At 44.0% G+C, this 25566-nt stretch overlaps 1 protein-coding gene across 3 annotated transcripts in view; it reads right to left on the minus strand.

The window, feature by feature from the left end:
* The window catches only part of MMP17 (matrix metallopeptidase 17), an 87048-nt gene that overhangs the window by 28573 nt on the left and 32909 nt on the right, over positions 1 to 25566 (minus strand). Inside the window, exon 1 of one of the 3 annotated variants that reach the window (XM_087942960.1) lies at positions 2303 to 2528. The exons of the other annotated variants lie outside the window; for them this stretch is intronic. The gene's annotated coding sequence lies outside the window, so the exon portion shown is untranslated. Of the gene's footprint in view, positions 1 to 2302; positions 2529 to 25566 lie in introns of those variants that run through there. 3 annotated transcript variants of the gene reach the window in all.

The raw sequence follows: 25566 nt of genomic DNA on the forward strand, positions 1-25566 counted from the left end.
TGGACCTATCCTATCCTATTATCTTATCATCTTATCCTATCCTACCCTATAAAAGGGACGTGGCGGCTCAGTGGCTAAGACACTGAGTATGTTGATCAGAAAGGTTGGCAGTTCGAATCCCTAGCGCTGCATAACAGAGTGAGCTCCCATTACTTGTCCCAGCTTCTGCCAACCTAGCAGTTCGAATTCACGTAAAAATGCAAGTAGAAAAATAGGAACCACCTTTAGTGGGAAGGTAACAGCGTTCTGTGCACCTTTGACATTTAGTCATGGCAGCCACATTACCACAGAGACGTCTTCGGACAGCGCTGGCTCTTCAGCTTTTTAATGGAGATGAGCACCGCCCCCTAGAGCCAGAAATGACTAGCATGTATGTGCGAGGGGAACCTTTACTTTTACCTATCCTATCCCATCCTGACTTGATTTGACCTATCCTATCCTATCCTATCCTATCATCTGGTCTCACTCATTTACATATCCACACCCAGCTCCCCCTAAATGGCCTGTTCCTGCCTAACAAATGGACGTGTCAAGGCAGATCTGTGTACATTACTTTAGGTAATAAAATCCAATGACCTTCATGCGTTCCAGGACTGACATTTAATTTTCTCAACCAACTAAGAAAACATTTCGGATTACGGTGCAGTGCACGCCTCCATCTTTGATTTTCTACTTTGTCGGACCTGGCAGCTCATCAATTTGGGAATTCAATGGAGGGTAAGGAAAGATCTTAATACCAGCCATAGCTACTCCATGCTGAGCGGACAAAAGGGGGTTCTTTAGCAAATGAGAAAATGCCGTACTTAGAAAGGAGGGAAAATTGAGACAACACAAAGGATCGATTTGCAGACACACCAAGAATCAAAAGGGCTCCTTCACACCATGCTTAAATTGTCTTAGATCCTGTTTCAGGCTATTTACGGTTGCACGGAGTTGCTAATCATCCATAATAGTAATGACTAGAATGCAGAAGCAACATTTGCACGTCTAATGGAAGTTTTGCAGGCACCTCGGTCATCGCCATGACTACCTATTCAGCCTGGATGGAAAAAGAATCGGACAGGATAGACAGGTGACAATCAGAACATTGGACTAGAACTGGAGCCAGGCTGCCACTCAACCGCAACCTTGGTTATCTTCCCTGCTTAGGAAATCTCGTACGTGTGATGGAAGAGTATGGTGCAACTCTAAGCTCAGATCGCTTCTCAGAAGAAGGAGCCTCACTCCCTTTTTAGATCTCCTGGTCAGCATTTGACTATCATCCCATAAGATTAACAGAATAACACAGTTGGAAGGGACCTTGGGGGTCTTTTAGTCCATTCCTCTGCTCAGGCAGGAAACCATATATCATGCCGGACAAATGGCTGCCCAATCTCTTCTTGAAAACCTCCAGAGAGGTTTGTTCTTTGTATGTTTTAGCCTCCAGTCTCCTAAAAACTCAGAGGTTGAGTCCTATGGTAGAAGGTAGTCTGGATTCCCAGGGAATGCGTTCCAGAGAAATAAGAGACAGTGAACTTTGGCAACAGTGGTGAATATCTGTAACTTGGGTATAGGATGAGGGGTGAAGGTTCATTCTCCAAGCTTGTGGGTTGGTTTCCGAATGTTTGCCAGGCTACATAACTTCTTCACAGAGTTTAGATAATATTAGCGTCTCTTCCCTAGTAATTCTCAGAATATATCTTTAATGATGCTGGTAGTTGCTTGAATTTGGCAAGACTGATGTCAGTGCAGGAGAAGAGTAAGCAGAAGGGTGGAGGGTGGAGGGTGGAGCAGAATGCATCACCAGTTTAGAATCTTTGCTTTGCCACAAGAGATCCAAGTCCACCCCCCCTCCTTGAATTCCATTGACTCTTATCTAGCATCAGTGTAGTGCCAACCAGCAGTTGACTAGGTTCTTGTGTATAGACTTCAATCAATCATTTATGCTGCAATCTAAACAAATGGTCCTGATTCTTTGCGTCTGTTGGTCAGACTCAAAAAACCAAGACAACATGCAGTTACGTCTAAGCAGTTTCCTTTGTTTCTCGCCTATAGACAGAATCTTGCCAACCTAAACCAACTACATTATATGCATTACTAAAGATGTACTCTGAGAACGTCTACACAGGAGCCTTAACTCTCTCCCATCCAAACTTTGCTGTCTGTTCTTCCTTCCTTCCTTCCTTCCTTCCTTCCTTCCTTCCTTCCTTCCTAGCTGATTTTCAAAATCAGCTGTTTCAAAACCCAGCGAGGAACCTTTTAACAATTGTATCTGATCATCCAAGGCACAGAACTAATTACAATGTAAGCTTTAATAACCCACCTGATGCTTTTATTAGCTCCTTGAGACATCTCCCTACAGTGAGCCAAGAATTCCAGCTAGCAGGGCTCCTTTGGAACTGTCCAAGGTACCTGGCTCCTTGGTCCCAGGTATGAAAAAGCATCTTTATTCAACTGGAAACCAGCTTCTCTTTAACTGACAAATCTGAACCTGACTTCAGAGGCGGCTGGTTTCCCCGTGCAAGCTTCCAGCATCCACCCAAGAGGAGATGAGGCCATTTGCTAGCCTCAGCGTTCGCATCATGCAAATGTGCTGCTCTTCAAAACATCTGTCTCTGAGAGATATTCCAGCTTGCAGAAGTGCCTGCAGTGCAGCTATTTTCAGCTCCATAAACAGCGGACAGTCGATTACTATGAGATTGACTCTTCTTTTAGGAGGCAGAGACAGCTGCTCCTAAAATAAGCAAGCCTTGCTGACTTCTCCTAAAGGTAGCATCAACGTTCCCTTTAGAGCAGGGGTGTCAAACTCAAGGCCCGGGGGCTGGATCCAGCCCATGGGGTACTTAGACCTGGCCTGTGGAGCTTCCTGGAAACAGCAAAGGCATCCCATGATGCCTCTGCCACTGAAAACGGAGCTTGGGAAAGCCACAGGTGGCCCTCCCGAGTTCCTTTTTGCTGACAGAGGGTTGCAGAAGGCTGTGCAGCTGAAAGAGCTCGGGAGCCTATTTTTCTGGCAGAGGTTGCAGAAGGCTGTGGAAGCCAAAAATGGAGCTTGGAAGGCTATGTTTGCTGGCAGAGGGTTGCAGGCAGCTGAAAACAGAACTCGGGAGCCTATTTTTCTGGCAGAGGTTGCAGGAGGCTGTGGCAGCTGAAACGGAGCTCGGGAGCCTATTTTTCTGGCAGAGGGTTGCAGGAGGCTGTGGAAGCCAAAAATGGAGCTTGGAAGGCTATGTTTGCTGGCAGAGGGTTGCAGAAGGCTGTGGCAGCTGAAAACAGAACTCGGGAGCCTATTTTTCTGGCAGAGGGTTGCAGGAGGCTGTGGCAGCTGAAAACGGAGCTCGGGAGCCTATTTTTCTGGCAGAGGGTTGCAGGAGGCTGTGGCAGCTGAAAACAGAGCTCAGGAGCCTATTTTTCTGGCAGAGTACTTGGGCCACCACAGGCGCCTCCGACATGAGTACTGTTGAGCCATACCATGTCCACCCTGGCCACCCCCCCCAAGGTCAAATACAACCCTGATTCAGCCCTCAATGAAAGTGAGTTTGACACCCCTGCTTTAGAGAATGGACATGCTCTCTATCCAGCCATGGTTGGCTTTCTAAAGAGGTCTAGAGGCCAAGTGTTTGAGGAAACTGTCTAGTCCGAGAAAGAGAAGGATTAGATATAATACAATAGATATTTTCAAAGTACTTCAGGGGCTGTCACAGAGAATTGAGTGTCAACTCATTTTTCAAAGACCCAGAAGGCAAGATAAGAAGCAATGGATGGAAATTAATCAAGGAGAGAACCAACTCAGAACTAAGGAGAAACATCCTGACAATTAGAATAATTAATTTATGGAACGGCTTGCCCGCAGAAATTGTTGGATTCTCCATCACTGGAGTTTTTAAAGAAGAGATTAGACAATCAGTTGTCTGAAATGGTATAGGGTTTCCTACTTGACAAAGGGGGTGAAGTAGAAGACCTCCAAGGCCCTTCCAACTCTGTTATTCAGTTATCATCAGAGAGGCAACTTAGAACTAAGGAGAAATTTCCTGACTAGTGGGTGCTCCATCACTGGAGGCTTTCAAAAAGAGACTGGATGTTGTCCAGAATGGTATAGGGTCTCCTGCTATGGTCAGGGGGTTAACAAATAACAGCTAATCAGAGTTGGAAGGAACCTTGTAGGTCATCTAGTCCAACCCTCTGCCCAAGCAGGAGACCCTACACTATTTGTGACAGATGGCAGTCCAGTCTCTTCTTGAAAGCCTCCAGTGATGAAGCTCCCACAACTTCTGAAGGCAACTTCTGTTCCGTTGGTTGATTGTTCTCACTGTCAAAAATATTCTCCTTATCTCCAGGTTGAATCTTTCCTTGGTCAGTTTCCATCCATTCCTTGTCCGGCCTTCGGGTGCTTTGGAAAATAGCTTGACTCCTTCCTCTCTGTGGCAACCCCTCAAATGTTGGCTATCCTGTCTCCCCTGGTCCTTCTCTTCACTAAACTGGCCATGCCCAGTTCCTGCAACCGTTCATCATGTCTCCAGTCTCCTAATCATCCAAGGTCCATTCCAGGCATGTTATTCTATGTCCTTGTCAGCTCTTCCCTCTTCCTTCCTTCCTTCCTTCCTTGCTTGCTTGCCTTCCTTCCTTCCTTCCTTCCTTCCTTCCTTCCTTCCTTCCTTCCTTCCTTCCTTCCTTCCCTCCCCTCCCTCCCTCCCTCCCTCCCTCCCTTCTAGAAACCCAAATATCACTTTCATCTTGACTGTCATTGTATTTTTAATCCTCTGCTTATCCTCGTCTCTGGAGAAGATAGTAATTGCTGTGACAACATGGGTTTTTGTTCACTGATGTCCAGGATGTAGGAAGTTATTGAACTGGTAGGGCTGTGATCGATCTAAGCTTTCTATTTGTTCAATACCCCCATTAACTTCTCTCTCGGTGCGATGATTGGTGTCAGGCAGCAATGTCAGGTTAAAACATGACTGTCTGATTGCTTCATATCTTAGCTGTCCCCAAGAGGGAAACTGGGGTACGATGGGAGATCATTTTCTGGCTTGTACCCATCCTTCCCTCCCTCCTTTCCACCCACCTGTTCCCACCCAAGTCTCTGGCATTCAGGTGTGCACTGCTGATTCAATCATCCTGGGGTTGATGATGCAAGGGGGAAACGCGGCGAGGCGGCGTGTTGCTTCTAAAAGCAGAAATGTGTTATTTATTTAGTGAGTTTAGAAAAATGGTACAATTTCCCAGCACCGTAACAAGTTTGGGAAGCTTTCCAAGGAAAAGTTAAAAACATTCATCAGCTCCGCCTGGAAACAGATGGGATTTATGCAAATGCGAGTTCCCACGAATGTTCTTGCTGGCTGACGTTGAACTATGGGGTTTTCAGTTAGTTAGAGAGGGAGGGAGGAAGAAAGGAAGGAGAGGAAGGAAGGGAGGGAGAAAGAGAGAAAAGAGGAAGGGAGGGAAACTCTGCGAGACAGAGAGTGGGAGGGAGGGAGGGAGAGAGGACGAAGAAAGGGAGGAAGGAACAATGTAAGAGGGAGGGAGAAAGGAAGGAATGAGAGGAAGGAAGGAAGAGAATGAGAGAGAGAGAGAGAAGAGGGAGAGAAACAGAGAGAGAGGAAGGAGGAGAAGAGAGGGAGGGAGGAAGCAAGGAAGAAAGAGATAGACAGAAAGGAGGGAGGGTAACTGTGTTCCTTCTTCTCTCCCTCTCTCTCTCTCTCTCTCTCTCTCTCTCTCTCTCACACACACACACACACACACACACAGAGTTTCCTTCCTTTCTGTCTGTCCATCTCTTCCTTCCTTGCTTGCTTTCTCCCTCCCTCCTTCTCTCTCAAGGAAGGAAGGAAGGAAGGAAGGAAGGAAGGAAGGAAGGAAGGAAGGAAGGAAGGAAGGAAGGAAGGAAGGATTTATGATCACACCTAAAGAAAGACTTCTTAGATGATACAAAGCAGGCCATTTAGCACCTGCTGCTTATTTGCAACAATCATTCAAAGGGAGCAGTTGACATTAGCCTATGATCTTGCTTTCCTTGCTGGGTGTTTAAGTTTTTCCACCAATTCCACTTTTAACTTTTCACCCTTCCTTCCTAGACCACCCCATCCATCAACCCATCAATTCATCCACCCACCCGTCTGTCAGTCCACCCATCTACCCATCCAACCTTACAACCCCATCACTGACTGCTCTTCTCACTTTCAATTTTAACCGCTCAGCTCCTCCAAGAGGCATCTCTTTCCTTCGTCATGCTAGAAGAATCTCCTAAAAGCCAAGACAAGAGATTTCCTGACTGCGGCAATTCATCCCCCTGCACCGTGAATGCCTGGGTGACAGAAATTAGGTACCTAATTCAGTCCTGATGCCGCCTGACAAATCACCCCTGGCAGGCCAACTTATGTTGCCCTCTCAATGGCTGAAGCCCGGCAGAGAATAATTGGCTTTTCTCAACTACAATGTGTTGGTATTGCTAATCATTGCAGAACCTTCGGGACGTTGCTCATCGATGCATTTGCCATCCTTATGAAGCGTTTCTGGAAGGAGGCTACAGAGAGCCCTTGATTTAAAACCATCCATTTAGCCACTATTCACAGTTGCCGCCTCCTCCTCCTCCTCCTCCTTCCTCCTCCTCCTTCCTCCTCCTCCTCCTCCTCCTCCTCCTCCTCCTCCTCCTCCTCCTCCTCCTCCTCCTCCTCCTCCTCCTCCTCCTCCTCCTCCTCCTCCTCCTCCTCCTCCTCTTCTTCTTCTTCTTCTTCTTCTTCTTCTTCTTCTTCTTCTTCTTCTTCTTCTTCTTCTTCTTCTTCTTCTTCTTCTTCTTCTTCTTCTTCTTCTTCTTCTTCAACATCATCACATTTTCTCACAGGTGCACGGTCCTCTTTGCAGGTCAACAAGCACCATTAAACATAGCATCTGTGTCTAACTGAGCATTTTCACCTCTGCATTTATTGTAGCATTCTACAGTATTTGAAGGGCTGACACAAAGAAGACAGGGTCAAATTATTCTCCAAAGCATCTGAAGGCAGGAGAAGAAGTAACAGATGGAAACTGATCCAGGAGAGATTTGACCTGGAATTAATCACCTGACATTGAGGACAATTAATCAGTGGAATAGAAGTTGTATTCGGAAATTGTGGGTGCTCCATCAGTGGAGGTTTTTAAGAAGGGATTGGTAAGCCATCTGAAAGAGTATAGGGTCTCCTGCTTGAGCAGGGGGTTGGACTAGAAGACCTCTAAGGCCCTTCGACCTTTGTCATTCTGTTATCATCAAAGAGAGACCCAACCTAGAACTAAGGAGGAATTTCTTGACAGTTAGAACAATCAATCAATGGAATCCAGAAGTGGTGGATGATCCATCACTGAAGCTTTTAAAGAAGAGATTGGACAGCCACTTACCCAGAATGAAATAGGGTCTGGGAGTTGGACTATAAGACCTCCAAGATCCCTTCTTTCTGATTCTGTTATTCTGTTAGATTCTGTATCTTGCCATCTTTGCTTTGGCCTTCCATGTGTGCCCTCAAATCTATATTAAAGTGTTAATAGTTTAATAGAGTCGGAAGGTACCTTGTAGGCAGGGGTGGGATTCTACCAGTTTTCACCTATTTGCTAGAACCGGTTGTTAACATTCTAAGCAGTCTGGAGAACCGGTTGTTAGAAGAAATTACTGGCCTAATCCTGTAAGGAAGGCAGGAAGGAAACATTCTGGTGTTGCTTACAGAAACTGCCTCTCCGTTAACCCTTATTACATTCTTGGCAGGACTAGACTTCCCATCTCTGGAACTTCTCTGGAGTTATTTTTCCCTCCTTTGCTGGTATTTTGCTTCTGTGGAGTGACTGTTCAAAGTTACAATGGCATTGAAAAAAGTGACATAACCATTTTTCACACTTACAACTCTTGCAGCATCCCCACAGTCATGAGGCCAGCCAAGGAGATGTGTGCCTCGGTGTGAGTGATGTTGAGCTGGCCATGCCCAGCCAGTCACATTACCACCAAGCCACACACACCAACTAAGCCACGCCCACAGAACCAATTGTTAAAAAAATTGAATCCCACCCCTGCTTGTAGGTCATCTAGTCTACCACCACTCCCTGCCAAAGTGGAAGGAGATGATGAAGACAGTGCTGCCTTATAGAACATGGCTGTATTTTCTAGGCATTTCTCCCGCATGGTTCACCGTTATAAGGATGCTGGAAAAGTGACTCGCAACCGGCCCTCATGCTTAATGACCATTGCAACATGCCCTAGGCATGCTATTTAACTAAATAAAATTCAATATAGAGAAAAGTAAGATCTTAACACTTAGGCAAGAAAAACCCAAAATAGACATATAGACTGGGTGAAATCAGGCTTAATAGCAGTAACTGTAACTGATCTTGGAGTCTTAGTAGACAACCAGTGAAATATGAGCCAGCAGTGTGTGGAGGCAGCCAAAAAAGCCAATGCAATCCTAAATTGAATTAACAAAGGGATACCATCGAGATCAAGGGAGGTACTAATATCACTCTCTAAAGACTTAGGGAGACCACACCTGGAATTCTGCATCCAGTTTTGGTCACCACACTATAAAAAAAGATGTTGAGACTCTAGAAAAAGTACAGAGAAGAGCAACCAGGATGATTAGGGGACTGGAGGCTAAAACACACAATGAATGATTGCAGGAACCTGGCCTGGCTAGTCTAGTGAAGAGAAGGACCAGGGGAGACAGGAGAGCAGTCTTCCAATATCCGAGGGGCTGTTTTCCAAGATACCTAAAGGCAGACAAGGAATAATGGATGGAAATAATGGATGGAGTTTCCTTATACCACTGTTCCTTATTGTGATGTCTCCCCAGCTTCTCGCATGTCTGGGGGTTTGGAGAGCTGGAGAAGGAGGATGCAATGAAATTTAGCCATAGCTGAGAAAGCAAGGAACAGAGCAGTTCATTAGACAAAAGAATGTGAGACTCATCCCTGTTTTTTTATGCAAGAACAAGCACTTTGTTCCAGCAGGAATATCATCCAATTATTTATTTTCTTCAAAACGGCAAGCAGGAGGAAATTCTACCCAACAGATGATTCCCCATCAATTTGATTTTTCGGTCCAAATTCCCTGTGGAGGATGCTTGCCCCATTTTCACCCTCAATGCAAGGATGGATGCCTCCCTCCCTTCCACCCCTGTTCCTTTTTTGTGACTTTGGCAAGGTTTCCAATCTTGGATGTGTTCTGGCAAGGATTTCCCCAACCGAGCTAGGAACCATGCCCATTAATTAGAAGGACGCATATGGAAGGGACTCTTCCTTTGTGAGTCCTTTGATTTCTTCTTCTCTATTCACGGGCCAACGGTTTCACTCCAAAGGATGATATCCCCCACTCTTGATGCCTCATTCTCAAGAAAGGAAAGACAGCAATTTTGGAATGAACTGAAGCCCTGGAAACTTCATCTCAATGCCTCCAAGCCTACAATTTTATCTCAATTAATTTGAACTCCCAGCATGGGTAAAAACAGCTTTCTCTCAATAAAGAAGAATATTTGCAGCTCAGGGTTGAATAGAACAGAATAACAGAGTTGGAAGGGACCTTAGAGGTCTTCTAGTCCAACCCCCTGCTTAGGCAGGAAACCCTACACCACTTCAGACAAATGGTTATCCAACATCTTTTTAAAAACCTCCGGTGTTAGAGCATTTGCAACTTCTGGATGCAAGTTGTTCCACTGATTAATTGTTCTAACTGTCAGGAAATTTCTTAGTTCTAAGTTGCTTCTCTCCTGGATTAGTTTCCACCTGTTGCTTCTTGTCCTGCCTGCAGGTGCTCTGGAGAAGAGCTTGACTCCCTCTTCTTTGGGGCAGCCCCTCAAATACTGGAAGACTGCTATCATGTCTCCTCTAGTCCTTCTTTTCATCAGACTAGCCATGCCGAGTTCCTGCAACCGTTCTTCGAGTCCCCTAATGCTCTCTGAGCTTAGTGGTTTCCTTGCAGACATTTCATTGACTAAACTAGGTAGTACCAATCAGTGCTAGTGAAGATCTTCGAGCATTGATAATGTTACCTAATTTGGGTAAGGAAACATCTGCAAGAAAACCACCAAGCTCAGAGACCATTAGTGACCCCTCACAACTCAGTGGTGTTGTCTAGTTTAATGAAAAGAAGGATGGGGGAGATATGGTAGCAGTATTCCAATATTTGAGGAAAGAAGAGGGAGCCAAGCTATTCTCCAAAGCACCTGAGAGTAGGACAAGAAGCAATGGGTGGAAACTAACCAAGGAGTGAAGCAACCTAGGACTAAGGAGAAGTTTCTGATAGTTGGTTTTGCAATTCTGATAGTTCTGATAGCTAATAATAACAACAACAACAACAACAATTTTTATTATTATTATTATTATTATTATTATTATTATTATTATTATTATTATTATTATTATTATTATTATTATTATTATTATTTAATAATTATTTATTATTATATGGGACTTCAGAATTCAGATGGACAGGCACTTGGCCCACAACTCACCTGACGTAACCATAGTTGAAAAAGGTTTGGTTCATTGACATTGCAATGCCTGATGATGCATGAATTGTAGACAGGCAGCAAGAAGAAATCACAAAATATTGGGACTTACAAATTGAAGTTGAGCGACTTTGGAAAAAGAAATCATGTGTTATCCCAATTGTAATTGGAGCCCTTGGAGCAATACCTAAAGGGCTGCCTCGCTATTGGGAAATCCTGAATTTATCAGACTTGAATATCCTTATTCTACAAAAAAACCACTCTATTTGGAACAGCTTATATCCCCTGAGGCTACCTTAACAGTTCCTAGGTCCTTGGTTAGGATTCGAGCTGTTGAGCTATCAATCAGCCCCAAAGGCTGTGAATCTCACCAAAGGTTAAGCAAAAACAATAACAACAATATAATAATAATAATAATAATAATAATAATAATAATAATAATAATAATAATAATAATAATAATAATAATAGATAATTCTGATAGATAATTCTGATAGTTGATTCTGATAGTTGATTCTGCAATCAAGTTTGAGGCTCCAAACTTGATTGCAGAAAGTATGACTTCAGCAACAGTGGTCAATGCCTGGAATGCACTACCTGACTCTGTTATTACATCCTCTAACCGCCCCACTCCTTTAACCTCAAACTATCCACTATTGACCTCACCCCATTCCTGAGAGGTCTGTAAAGGGCGTGCATAAGCGCACCATCGTGCCTCCCGTCCCTGTCCTATTGTCCCCATTTATTCGCACCTATTTCCTCTATTCTTACTCATGTTTATACTGATACCTATTATCTTGTAAGCAATTGACAAATCAAATAAATAAATAAAATAGTGAGAGCAATCAACCAGTGGGGAGGCTAGCCTCCAGAAGCTGTGAATGCTCCAAAGCTGGAAATTTTTAAGAAGAACCATTTGTTTGGTGCTGGCTTGGTTTGGAGGGTAAGGGGGAACTGGTAGAACATCCAAACTTCATTTCCTAGAAACAGCCTCCGTGAATTATGGAGTTACGTTATGAAGATAGTAGCATCAGAGAATAGATTAGAATAGAATTCTTGATTGGCCAAGTGTGATTGGACACATAAGGAATTTGTCTTGGTGCAAATGCTCTCGGTGTACATAAAAGAAAAGATACATTCGTCAAGAGTCAAGAATCATCAGGTCCAACACTTAATGATAGTCCTAGGGTCCAATCAGCAATCAAATCATACTAGAAAACAGTCAGTATAAATCGTAAGGATACAAGTGACAAAGTTACAGCCATACAGTCACAAGTGGGAGGGGATGGGTGATAAGGAGTGATGGGAAGATTAATATGGTTTCCTCTTTGAGCTGGGCTAGAAGACCTCCAACTCTGTTATTCTGTGATTCCTGCCACCGTTCACAGCAGGATTCTTTCTCGTGCTACCAGACTCAGCTCCTCCAGTGCCAAAGGGAGAAGACCTTGGCCTTCAACAATTATTTGGGTTGGTCGACGCTACAACGGGGAGTTGAACTCTATTCCCCAAAGTCCATTGGAAACTCATGTGACATGGCTCTGCTGACTTCTCATGTGGGCAGACATACACGAGAAGCCATTTGCTGCTCCGCTTTCTATACAATCCCAAGGCTGAGCAACCTCGCCAATAAAGCTGTTGAGTTGTCAGACTGACTGACAGGATGCCACACTTGGCACACACCCGATGTCTAAATTACAACAGGTGTGCCTCTGTGAATCCCACCAGCTTGTTGCTCAGGGTTGCTATAGCAATGGCTTAGCAGTAACTATTTTATCAATTAATTGCCTTGTTTCAAAGCCAGCCTCGCAAATCAGCTGCAAGATGTCCAGGCATTTGCTTAATAAACCCAAATTCCTGCTCAACTATTTGAAAATCAACTTTAGGGGGCAGAGGGGGCAAATCAACCTAGGGGGGCAGAGAGAATGTAGAGGAGAAGGGCTGGAGAAGTGGCTCCTAAAATCTCTCTCTCTCTCTCTCTCGTTCGCTCTCTGACAGCCCTGAAAGCATTTTGGGAGCATCTTCAGGGCTGCCACAGCAAGGCGGGTTGGAGCTGTGAGAACATAACAGATAGCTGGGGGATCTGTAGCCAAAACAACACTCTTTCCCATGGGAACCAAGGACGCTCTACCAGGTGTTGGAGAGGCATGGACCAAAGCCAGCTAGGATGGTGGCTGCAACATGGTTGGACCATGTGATGAATGTGTGACCTGGCGGGAGGGGAGAACTTTGGGGGTTTGATTTGGGTGGGGAAAACCTCAGGTCCTTCAGAGTCGGGTTTTCTCCAGATGTGCCCATATGCCATGCCTTCTCTTCTCTTCTCTTCTCTTCTCTTCTCTTCTCTTCTCTTCTCTTCTCTTCTCTTCTCTTCTCTTCTTTCCTCTCCTCTCCTCTCCTCTCCTATCCTATCTTATCTCATCTCATCTCATCTCATCTTATCTATATATATAAAAGTGAAATACCACTCACGCATCATCACAAAATCTCCAGAACCGTAAAGCTTACAAACTTGAAATTTCACACGTATATTCCTCTTGGCTTCTAGGTGCTCGCTAAGAAAGGATTTTTCAAAATGACCATCAAAGCATGAGTATTTCCTATATTATTATTATTAACATGCTCTGATGCTAAGGAGTTCTACTCCCCCTCCCCTCAGATTTCTTTCTGAAAAGAAATCTCTTCTAAATGCAAAACACAAGCAGAGGAGAGGAGTTTCAGTTTCAGAGCACCAAGCAGCTTTAGTACAGAACAGTTGAGCTAAGCCACGCCCAGGCTCCTTGCTGTCTCCTTCTTGCTCACACAACAAATACTGCTTTAGTTTCCAAACAGCCCTCAACTCTCTCACATACAGGACGTTAGCCAGGTAAATACCAATGGATACTGGCAGGCAGAGGCAGATTTTTTTTCTCCTTATTTTCCTCCCAAAAAACTAAGCCCGATCACATTGTTTCATAGCAAAGCATGGATATCCAGCTAGTATATATATAAAAGCCAAGTACCACTCACTCATCACGAAATCTCCAGAACCGTAAAGCCTACAAACGTGATATTTGGCACGTATGTTCCTCTTGGCTTCTAGGTGCTCGCTAAGAAAGGATTTTTCAAAATGGCCACCAGAGCATTAGTATTTCTTATACAGCAATTAACACACTCTGATGCTAAGGAATTCTACTCCCCCTCCTCACCTGAAAAGAACTCTGTTCCAACTGCCAGTTGCCTCACATTCCGTTACCTCAGTTCAAACCAGCAGACCTTCCACTCCTCCACTCAGGAGCGGCCTGGGGCTCCTTACAGTACCAAACATCGGTACCTCACCAAAATGTCCACGCCTTCCACCTATGGAACTGCTTCCGGACTCAAAGATGGTGGGAGCGATATTCCCTTATGTGTTTCAATCACCGACCACCACTGAACCAACCGGTTGTGAACCAAATTTCTCCTGCATAGCCCGATCACAAAGTTTTGTCACGAAGCACGGGGATCCAGCTACTAAATCTATACTTTGAGGAAGCCTCTGGCCTTGGAGTTTTGCTTCCGTTGGGTGTGTTCACTGGAACCCTGACATGAGATTTCATTCAAACTCGAAGCAATCTACCGTCTTGTTCTCAAGTAGCAGAGAGTCCTGTTTTGAGTCGAAAGACCAGATTCTGTAATGGGCTGTGAGAATAACCTTGAGGGAGGGGGGGAAAAAGGAAGACAGGAAATCAAGGCAACGGCCAGATCAATGAAACTTTGAGTCCAGGGCAGAAAATGTAATTTGAAAAAGCGCCTCAGACTTGACCTTCCCTTGTTCTCTTGATGATGGAGGCCAAGAAGGCAGATTCATACTTGGGAGATTTGATTACTGTAATCCTATAATAACAGTAGCACAAGTCTTCTTCATAACTCGGGTTTCCTGGTCTGGCTTAGCTCAAAAGCTGACAGTGTCTTATTTAATTGAAATTGCACCAATTTGGGGGGAGTTGTCAGCCACTTCTCTCCCTTATGCTAGTCTTCTCCTAAATACAAGATGCCATAAAAGCGGGACTTTTTCTCTCAAAGAACTCACCCAAACGTCACTAACCAGAGTTAGAACAAACAATAGCCTTTTGCCCTTGAATTCTCATGCATAGCGTCTTCTTAAATCAGCTCCTATCAGGATCCTGCAGGCCAGCCAAATCCTAACTCCAATGCACTGATTGGTTATCTATTTGCACGCTTGAGTCCTGATGGCACAGTGGTTAGAGTGCAGTATTGCAAGCAAACTCTGCACACAGCCTGGAGTTCGATCTTCACGGGATTGAAGGTTGACTCAAACCTTCCATCTCTCCTAGGTCAGTAAAATGAGGATCCAGATTGTTGGGGGAAACAGGCTGACTCTGTAAACCACTTAGAGAGGGCCGTAAAGCTCTGAGAAGCAGTATATAAGTCTAAGGGCTATTGCTATTGCTCTTTCTTTTTTCCTCCCTCCATTCCTCCATCCCTCCCTCCCTTCCTTTCTCCCTTCTTCCCTCCCTCCCTCCTTCCCATCCATCCATCCATGGTTTCAGTGCTTAGAATGCAGTATTGCAGGCAAACTCTGCCCATAGCCTAGAGTTCAATTTTCACAGGACTCAAGATCGACTCAAACCTTCCCTATTTCTGAGGTCGGTAAAATGAGGATCCAGCTTGTTGGGAGCAATATGCTAACAAACGCTTAGCGGGTGCTCCTCCTCCCCTACCAACCCTGACATGTAGAACGCCCAGAAGGGGAGTACCAACAAGGGACAACCTAGGTGGGTAAATGAGGAGGTGGAGCAATATGAAATCTGACATTGTAAACTGCCCAGAGAGTACTATAAAGCACTATATAATTCTAAACGGTATCACTATCTGTCAGATGAAAGCAACCAGGACCCACTCCTAAAGAGTCCCAAACAGTAGTTTATTGCTACTTAACTATACGACAAGAATCTCACCAGACTGACGGCATTCCCTTAGGAAAGATCAGATGGGGAAATCGGGAGATTCAGAAAATCCAAACGAATATAAAGATTTATGGCAAGCTTGAGCGCTCTGCAAAAGACTTAAGAATTAACTTTATCATCACTTTGAATGTACACTAACTGGCATACGTTAAAAATGAAATTTCGTTGCTTGCAGAAAATCAGAGCTACTAACGATCAAGGGAAATGAGTGGGGGGATAAGAGGGCATTCGAGGTGGGGTGGACTTAGATCTCTTTGTCAGGATTCCAACAATTGCCCTAATTAAATCATGATTCTTGAGCCGAACTTCAAATAACTTCAAAGGGTTTATTAGAGGCGACATACTGGCATTGCCCTGTATGAAGCCAACTCTGGTATTCGTAATTCACAGTCACCTGTGACCCTGTTTCCCCCCTCCCCCTTGGGAGTCTCACAAACCAGATTCTCCAATTGAACACATTCACAGGCTGGGTGTCATCATTCACGTTCTCCAATTAAATATATTCGTGGGCAAAAACTCTGGTAGTTTAGTTACAGTCTTTTAAAGATAGGAGTGGGAATGTACTTTCGCTTTCAAACTGCTGCATTTGCTCTTCCAGATTTCCTTCCTCCCCCCCTTTTTTATGGCAACTAGTAAAACAGGCATAGGAATGTTTTATGAGTTGACACTCATATGGGCACACAGGGACTCATGACGAATGACATGTTTGACCCCTCCCTCGGGCTCAGCCCCGTCATCTCCTACAGATAAGGCTTTGGGGATTCTGAGGGAGGTCCGGATTGTGCTGCTTTCTGCTGTGCCAAGCATCTAAACCAGGGGTGTCCAACCTTGGCAACTTTAAGACTTGTGGACTTCAACTCCCAGAATTCCTCAGCCAGCAAAGCTGGCTGAGGAATTCTGGGAGTTGAAGTCCACAAGTCTTAAAGTTGCCAAGGTTGGACACCCTGGTCTAAACTCTTGTACAATCTTCTCTTAAGACCCTCTCTTAGTTTAGTTTACTTTATTGTCATTGCACCTCATACAACAAAATTCAATACCATCTTCAGTGTACATTATGACTATGAAAATAAACACAAACACACATCCTTCGCATTCTATACATTGAAAGGAAAACCCCTGATATTGCATGAATATTGCACTATACATAGAATTCAAAGAGTTACTGTCCTGGGATAGAAACTGTTTTTTTCAGCCAATTTGTCCTTGTCTTTATTATTATCGTGTACCGTCTGCCAGATGGTAATAGTTAAAAAAAAAAAAAGTGGGTGCCCAGGATGAGGTGGATCTTTGAGGATGTTTTGAACTTTCTTAAGGCAGTGGGAGCTATAAAGCTCTTCCAAAGAGGGGAGAGGACAACCCATGATCCTCCGGGCAAAGAGGTTAACCCTCTGGAGCGCTGTCCTATCTGCCACTGTGCAATTGGCAAACCATACAGAGGTGCAGTAAGTTAAGATACTCTCTATGGTGCAGCAGTAGAAGATCACCAGCAGTTTTTCATCCAGCTGTTGTTTTCTGAAAAGCCTCAGGTAGTAGGGCCCTTTGCTCTGCTGGGCCCTTTTGACCAGGGCTGCAATGAGAGCAACCCAGGTCAGGTCCTCTTTTATGGTAACACCTTCCTCTTAACCCCTTCCTCCTGTCTAACTGGAGATTCCACCACACCACGTTTTCAGATCTTCTGCAGTAGGGCCTTCTCTGAACACTTTTGATAGGGTTCAAGAACTGCTTTTCAATCTGGAGGCTCTTCCTCACCCCACCCCAGTTGTGCAATTAGCCATGTCCTTAAGAAACATGGTCATCACGTAGACTAATTGCCTCCCTCATCTGAGAGGGCCGGTGTTTGCTCTGCTACGTTCTCTCTCCAGCAATTCCTTCTTGCAAGCTGCCACCATGTTCAACATTTAAGTGTTTCTGGCAGGTTCCAGCAGTGATTCATCTGGATGAAGACATTTGTAGATAGCCTTCCCCTCCTTGCACGGAAAAAAACAACGCAAACATTAAGAAGGATAGTTTTCCAACCCATGAAGTCTCCTAGACTTCATCTTCTAAGGATTGGTTTCTTCCAGGTCTCCTGAGAACGATGATAAGAAATTTGGAGACTCCCTTGCCTCCCAAGTTCTAATTCTAGATATGAGGAAATGACAATCAATTTGGGGTTTGGTTGGAAAACGACAATCCATTTGGGGTGCCTGTCCCTTGAGATTGCCAATGTGATCGCCAACATCCAATGATTGATATGGCACAGGAAGAAGACCCTTGAGAAGGGTCCATGGTCACCAAAACCTACTCTGGAGTAGGATGAAATTAGGAAAAATAAATTGTGTCATAATTGGATCCACAAACCCATTTAGACCACACTCGTTTCTTCTGATGTCAACAATACTCCAGGATTTTAGAATGAATGACTTTCCCAAGCCCACCTGAAGATACCTGAAGATCCAATTTGGGAACTTTGCAAACAAGGAAGCGTTGATCTACTCAGCTACGACTCCTTCCTCAGAAGCAGACTGTGTTAGTCATAGTTTTATTGAAGTCCCTAACTTACGTTTTGTGCCATTACTGTAGGAGGTTACAAGATTCAAATTCAAATTAAAGATTCAAATTAAAACGCATAAACCCATTCCTGGATGCTTAATAGAAGTCAATAAAATGGTTTGGACTACTAAACACAATGAATCTAATGCTAAAAAAATATCTAAATACTTAAAAGGAATCGTCTAAATTATAAAACTACTTTGTATGTGTAATTGTATGAGAGAGATGGAGATTAGATGCATATATTCAACCCAAGTCACCTCATTGTAGGATGGTCAGCCTCCTGAGTAAACCTGATTGGAATCATAATCAGATCAGCTACTTCAACTTTATTGCAAAGCTACATTGGCAGACAGAATCTTGCAGGTCTCAAAGTACAGATCTCCCATCTTCTCCTTTACAGCCTGAGAAACCAGGGAGGGTTTTTTCTGAGCCTCTTGCCTCACACATTGTCCAGGTATGAGCTAAGTGGTACCTTATCTGACCATTCTCTTGGAAGCATCTCTTTGCTCAGTCTCCCAAAGTCTTTCTTACGTACCATAACCATCTCCTTTACAGCCTGAGAAACTAGGGAGGGTTCCTTCTGAGTCTCTTTCTCCACCTGTTATTCATATGAGGGCTAAGCATTATCTGCCTATTCCCTTGGCAGTACCTCTTCACTCAGTCTCCCAAGGCCTTTTCCACAGACCATTGCAAAGGTGTAGACCTCTTCATTGAATATTAGAGTAACAGCACTTAGACTTATATAGGGCTTCATAGTGCTTTATAGGCTTCTATAAATGATTGGCAAAATGGATGCGGTATAAATGGACATGGTGGCTCAGTGGCTAAGACACTGAGTTTGTCGATCAGAGAGGTTGGCAGTTCGAATCCCTAGTACCGCATAACGGAGCGAGCTCCTGTTACTTGTCCCAGCTTCTGCCAACCTAGCAGTTCGAATTCACGTAAAAATGCAAGTAGAAAAATAGGGACCACCTTTAGTGGGAAGGTAACAGCGTTCTGTGCACCTTTGACATTTAGTCCTGCTGGTCGCATGACCACAGAGACGTCTTCGGACAGTGTTGGCTCTTCGGCTTTGTAGCGGAGATGAGCACCGCCCCCTAGAGCCGGAAACGACTAACATGTATCTGCGAGGAGAACCTTTACCTATAAATGATGTACAGAGCCAGCATCTTTCCCCCAACAATCTGGGTTCTCCTTTGACTGGATTTGAAAAGATGGAAGGCTGAGTCAACCTTGAGCCGGTCAGAATCAAACTCCTGGCAGTGAATAGTGAGTGAGTTAGTCTGCAATTCTGCTTTCTAACCATTGTGCCATCACGGCTCTTAATGAACAGTATCCTTCCCCATTGGCTCAATGAAGGTTGGTAGAGCAATGTTTTTGACTTTCTAGCTTAGGACTTCTTGTGTCCAGCCGAAGGACACCCAGTTGGCTTCTATACCTAAAGGGAGACTCCGACCTCCTTCTAGCATATTCTTTAAGGTTAACCACCCTGGCTTCCATCCTTTCAAGAACAAGCTCAATGAATAGAAACAATGTTCAATCCCTTTGTGTTTCTTGTTTTGCTTCCTTCCTAGATGTGGTCTCCATGGTCCCTTCCTTTGAGCAAACTGTCTCCATCTCTCCATCCTTTTACCATGGTCAGATTTGCTATTACGTTATTTTATTGTGGATGACTCAGGACTTTCACAGCTTCTATTTGATGCCATTGAGTGGCATCCCAATCTATAATCTGAGAGTTGCAAGTCATTGACACTATTTGAAGAGCTGCCATAGAGAGGAGGAAGGGGTCAAGCTATTTTCCAAGGTACCCAAAGGCCAGACAAAGAATAATGGATGGAAACTGATCCAGGAGAGATTCAACCTGGAAATAAGGAGAGATGTTTTGATAGTAAGAACAATCAACCCATGGAACAGAAGTTGCCTTCGGAAGTTGGGGGAGCTTCATCACTGGAGGCTTTCAACAAGAGATTGGACTACCATCTGTCCTGCTTGGGCCAGGGTTTGGACTAGATGACTTACAAGGTACCTTCCAACTCGGTTAATCTGTTAAATCCATTAAAGGAGGTGGCTCTGGAAGCTAAGAAGTCTATGGAGACATCTCCTGAGCATCTCCTCTTCTTCCAACCCCAGTTGGGTTGGACAGCCTGCTCTTTTTAATGCAGCTGGAGGGAGATGAGGCAATCTGTTCTTACACTGGGACAATCTGTCCCTTGAGACAAGGCTGGCTGAATTTACTTCCAGCAACAGATGGGATTCAGGCTTGCTACAGGAGGAAACATCTGCACCGGGGTGAAAAATCTGGGGTTGTTTTCAGAAGAACACTGGTCTCTTAGGTCACTTGGAACCAAAAGGTTTTCTCCAGGGCACCCTTCATCACTCTGGCTTTTGTTGAGTCAACACAAGAGAAGCAACTGATGGACCCTCAGTTTTCACCCAATGGTACAGAGAATCTGTTCCCAGTTCTATTTTCTCTACCCTGTTTCTACTCCAAGCATTACCAGATGGAAGAAAAGAAATACTAGCGATTTACACAGATGGGAAGGGGGGGCGGAAAGGAAAGAAATCTCTTAACAACTACAGTTCACAGTTGACCCACACCCAGCGCAAGTGCAAACATGTCACAGCTTAGCAACTTCGACGGGTTGTGTATTTTGGGTTGAAGTCATGGCCTGCTACCCCCAGCTTTTAAGCAACTTGATTACAGCAACTCATCCATTAATGGAAAGGCTGGCTGTTTTTTTCTGATTAAAATGCAAATAGCCAGAAAATCTCAAGCTTTTTTTGGAGTCAAAATATCTCTGCCTGGAACTCAGCCCCTCTGAAGGAAAGAAGCCTGGATTGACCTCACAAGCATAATACAGAGTTTAACAGAATTAACAGATTAACAGAGTTGGAAGGGACCTTGTAGGTCATCTAGTCCAACCCCCTGCCTAAGCAGGAGACCCTGCATCATTTCTGACCGATGGCAGTCCAGTCTCTTCTTGAAAGCTTCCAGTGATGAAGCTCCCACAACTTCCGAAGGCAACTTCTGTTTCATGGGTTGATTGCTCTCACTGTCAGGTTGCTCTCACTTATTTCCAGGTTGAATCTCTCTTTGATCAGTTTCCATCCATTATTCCTTGTCTGGCCTTTAGAAAACAGCTTGACCCCTTCCTCCTCTCTGGGGCAGCCCCTCATATATTGGAACACTGCTATCCTGTCTCTCCTGGTCCTTCTTGTCTCTAGACTAGCCATGCTGAGTACTTGTAACCATTTATCGTATGTTTTAGCCTTCAGACCTTTGATCATCTTAGAATTGGAAGGGACCTTGTAGGTCATCTAGTCCAACCCCCCCCCACCCAAGCAGGAGACCCTACACCATTTCTCCTTTGAGTTTCCTTTTAGGTTAGAAAAAAAACCATGTTGATCCTCCCCCAAAAAAAAAAAAAAAAATCTTGCAAAATGATATTCAGTCTATCTGCTAGAATCCGCATGAACAATTTGTAGTTTTTCGGTAACACCGGCTCCCACGAGAGAAAATAAAATTGCCGGCTCGCTCCAGGTGATGTATTCACCCTGCCACTCTTTCCCATCACGCAGCTTTGCTTGTCAAACTGGAAAGTCACAAGTGCGTAGGCCCTAATTAAAGGCTATTTTGCTGAGTTTTAAGCCTAGGGCAAAATCAGAAATCGGCAAGGAAAAAAAAAAACAAAACACCACACATCAGCCTACGATTCTCTAATGTCAGGCAGAAAGAAAGAAACTTAGTGGTGCCATAATTAAGATGATTTAAGCGTCTGTGTGGCTAAGAGAGCTCCTCTGTTTTTCAGAACAGGTTTGTGGGGGGGGGAAGGGAGACGGTTTTACTGTTAAAATTGTGGATCCTTTTAGAAGCTGGGAAGGAGGTTAAGGCTTAAAATCAAAGAGAGACCCAGCTCCCCAAACACGACAAACCCCCTGATGTGAACTCAGACAAAATAGAATAGAATAGAATAGAATAGAATAGAATAGAATAGAATAGAATAGAATAGAATAGAATAGAATAGAATAGAAGAAAAGGAGAATAGAATAGAATAGAATAGAATAGAATAGAATAGAATAGAATAGAATAGAATAGAATAGAATAGAATAGAAGAAAGAAGGAGAATAGAATAGAATAGAATAGAATAGAATAGAATAGAATAGAATAGAATAGAATAGAATAGAATAGAAATAGAATAGAATAGAAGGGAAGGGAAGAAAGAAGGAGAATAGAATAGAATAGAAATACAAATAGAAATAGAAATAGAATAGAATAGAATAGAATAGAATAGAATAGAATAGAATAGAATAGAATAGAATAGAAGGGAAGGGAAGGGAAGGGAAGGAGAATAGAAGGGAAGAAAGAAGGAGAATAGAATAGAATAGAATAGAATAGAATAGAATAGAATAGAATAGAATAGAATAGAAGGGAAGGAGAATAGAAGGGAAGAAAGGAGAATAGAATAGAATAGAATAGAAATAGAATAGAAATAGAAATAGAATAGAATAGAATAGAATAGAATAGAATAGAATAGAATAGAATAGAATAGAAGAAAGAAGGAGAATAGAATAGAATAGAATAGAATGGAAATAGGATAGAAATAGAAATAGAAATGGAATTGAATAGAACAGAACAGAGTTGGAAGGGACCTTGGAGGTCTTCTAGTCCAACCCCCTGCTTAGGCAGGAAACCCTACACCACTTCAGACAAATGGTTATCCAACGTCTTTTTAAAAAACTTCCAGGGTTGGAGCATTTACAACTTCTGAAGGCAAGTCATTCCACTGGTTAATTGTTCTCACTGTCAGAACATTCCTCCTTAATTCCAGGTTGCTTCTCTCCTTGATTAGTTTCCATCCATTTTTTCTTGTCCTGCCCTCGGGTGCTTTGGAGAATAGCTTGACTCCCTCTTCTTTGGGGCAGACCTGCTCAAATATTGGAAGACTGCTATCCTATATCCTAACATAGCCAATAGCCTCCGAGGGGATTAATTCCCAACTAATAAAAATCACGTAACTCAGCAGAAACTCCACTAAGACTCCAAGATCCCTCTCACGGTCATTGCTATTAAGCCTGGTTTCACCCAGTCTTTTATTTAAGTTTTAAAGGCCCAAAATAATAAACAACTTCTTGGTATATATCCTTTTTTTTAGAAGCGACGTTGAGTTGGCCCCACCCACCCAGCCACGCCCGCCCACCCAGTCATTAGGACAGAGAGCCCCTTGCCAAAAAATTTGAAGCCCACCCCTGGATGGAAGCTTATCAAAGAGAGATCCCATGTAGAATTAAGGAGAAATGTCCTGGAATAAGAACAATTAATCAGCGGAACTGGCTTGGAATTCCAGAAATTGTGGGGGCTTCACCACTGGAGGTTTGCAAGAAAGTCTCTGGCTTAGATAGGGGGTTGGACTAGAAGACCTCTAAGGTCCCTTCCAACTCTGTTATTCTGTATTCTATTCTGTTCTGTATCCATACACCTATCTTTTTTTTTAAAATAGCAATTGACTTGAAACCTGAACAGCACAAGGGCATGCGAATATCCATAGAAGAGCGTTCCAATCAGTCTGAACCAAATCGGTTCAGATATATCCAATTCAATCTGGCATTTGGACACTTAATTTGATTAGGTGACTCCATCAGGTTGCCTTTCAGTCAAATCCCACAACTGATTCTTGGTACAGATCTAATCAGCATCTTCTTAAAGCCCTGAAATGTGACACTAACATGTGCTCGAGACAATGCAATTTTCAGTATTACAGCTAATGCGATTCTGGGTTTGAAAAACAACATCCGAAGTTCTCATTGTCTAGATCTGGAAGGAATTTCCCCACAGCCTGAAATCTCTTGCTTGCTGCACTTTCAGGCCAAAAATTGGTTCCCAAATCCATGCTTCATGTCGAGGTAAGCCTCGACGTACGACCATAAAATTGTTGTTAAGCGAATCACTGCAGTCATTAAGTGAATCATGTGGTTGTTAAGTAAATCCGGCTTTCCCCCTTGGCTTTGCTTGTCAGAAGCTGGGCTGAAAGAGTCCTTCTATGATGACCCGGAGTGTATACAATGCAACAAAATCCAAAACGTAAATAATTAACTGTCTCTCTTATATACTATTCTCCCCAGCTGCAACCAATGAGGAGGATCATGGCCGCTTCCTCTCTCGCAAGCCAAGTTGTTTCCTTCTCCATTCCTCCCTGTGTGCCCTAGGATGGAGAGGGGATGGGCCTGGTTCTTCCTCTGACTGCCCAGCCAGCTTCTGTGCTTCCCCGGCCTCCTCCACAACCTCCGGAGCCACACCTCCACTCTCTGTCAGCTGTTCCTCCTCTTCCTCAGAGTCTGACTCTAACAAGGGCATGACACCTTCCTTCACTTTTACAGTGCAAACCCTGATCTTGTGGAAAGGACATTGCTCCAACATTGGAGACTTTGAAGAAGAGATTGGGCAGGGGGTTGAATTAGAAGACCTTCAGAAGTTGTGTGTGCTCCACCATTGGAGGTTTTTAAGAACAGACTGCCCATTTGTCTGGCATGGTATAAGGTCTCTCCTGCTTGAGCGGGGAGTCGGGCTAGAAGACCTAGTTGAATGGTTGCAGGCACTGGGCATGGCTAGTCTAGGGAAGAGAAGGACCAGGGGAGACAGGAGAGCAGTCTTAAAATATTTGAGGGGCTGCCCCAGAGAGGAGGGGAGTCAAGCTGTTTTCCAAAGCACCTGAAGGCCAGACAAGGAATAAAGGATGGAAACTAACCAAGGAGAGATTTGACCTGGAAATATGGAGAACTTTTGATTCTTGATGAACATATTTTCTTTTTTCTTTATGTACCCTGAGAGCTTATGCACCAAAGACACATTCCTTGTGTGCCCAATCACACTTGGCCAATAAAGAATTCTCTTCTCTTCTCTTCTCTTCTCTTCTCTTTCTTCTCTTCTCTTCTCTTCTCTTCTCTTCCCTTCCCTTCCCTTCCTTCCTTCCCTTCCCTTCCACTCCACTCCACTCCACTCCACTCCACTCCATTCCATTCCATTCCATTCCATTCCATTCCATTCCATTCTATTTTCTGACCGTGAAAACAATCAACCGATGGAACAGAAGTTACCTTTGGAAGTTGTGGGAGTTTCGTCACTGGAGGCTTTCAAGAAGAGATTGCCATCTCTCAGCAATGGTGTAGGGTCTCCTGCTTGAGCAGGGGAGTTGGTCTAGATGATCTCTTGGGTCCCTTTCCAAGTGTGTTAATCTGATCACCTCCAAGGTCCCTTCCAAATCTATCATTCTGCTATCTTCAATCCATCAGAAAAGACCTGGAAGGGACCTTGGAGGTCTTCTAGTCCAGCCTCCTGTTCAAGCAAGAGACCCTGCACCATTTCAGACAAGTGGCTGTCCAGTCTCTTCTTAAAAACCTCCAGTGATGAAGCACCCACAACTTCTGGTGGCAAGCTGTCCCACTGGTTAATTGTCCTCACTGTTAGGATGTTTCTCCTTAATTCTAGGTTGCTTCTCTCCTTGATTGGTTTCCAACTATTGTTTCTTCTCCCGCCTCCAGGTACTTTGGGGGATAGGTTGACCCCCCTCTTCTTTGGGGCACCCCCTCAAATACTGGAATCTCTTGTGCTGACATCTCAGTATCAGCCGTAAGAACCTCAAACACGAGAGTCC

The sequence above is a fragment of the Notechis scutatus genome, chromosome 13, assembly GCF_049901735.1.
Source record: "Notechis scutatus isolate UNSWTSFEM ecotype Mainland chromosome 13, rNotScu1.2, whole genome shotgun sequence".
Lineage (NCBI taxonomy): Eukaryota > Metazoa > Chordata > Lepidosauria > Squamata > Elapidae > Notechis > Notechis scutatus.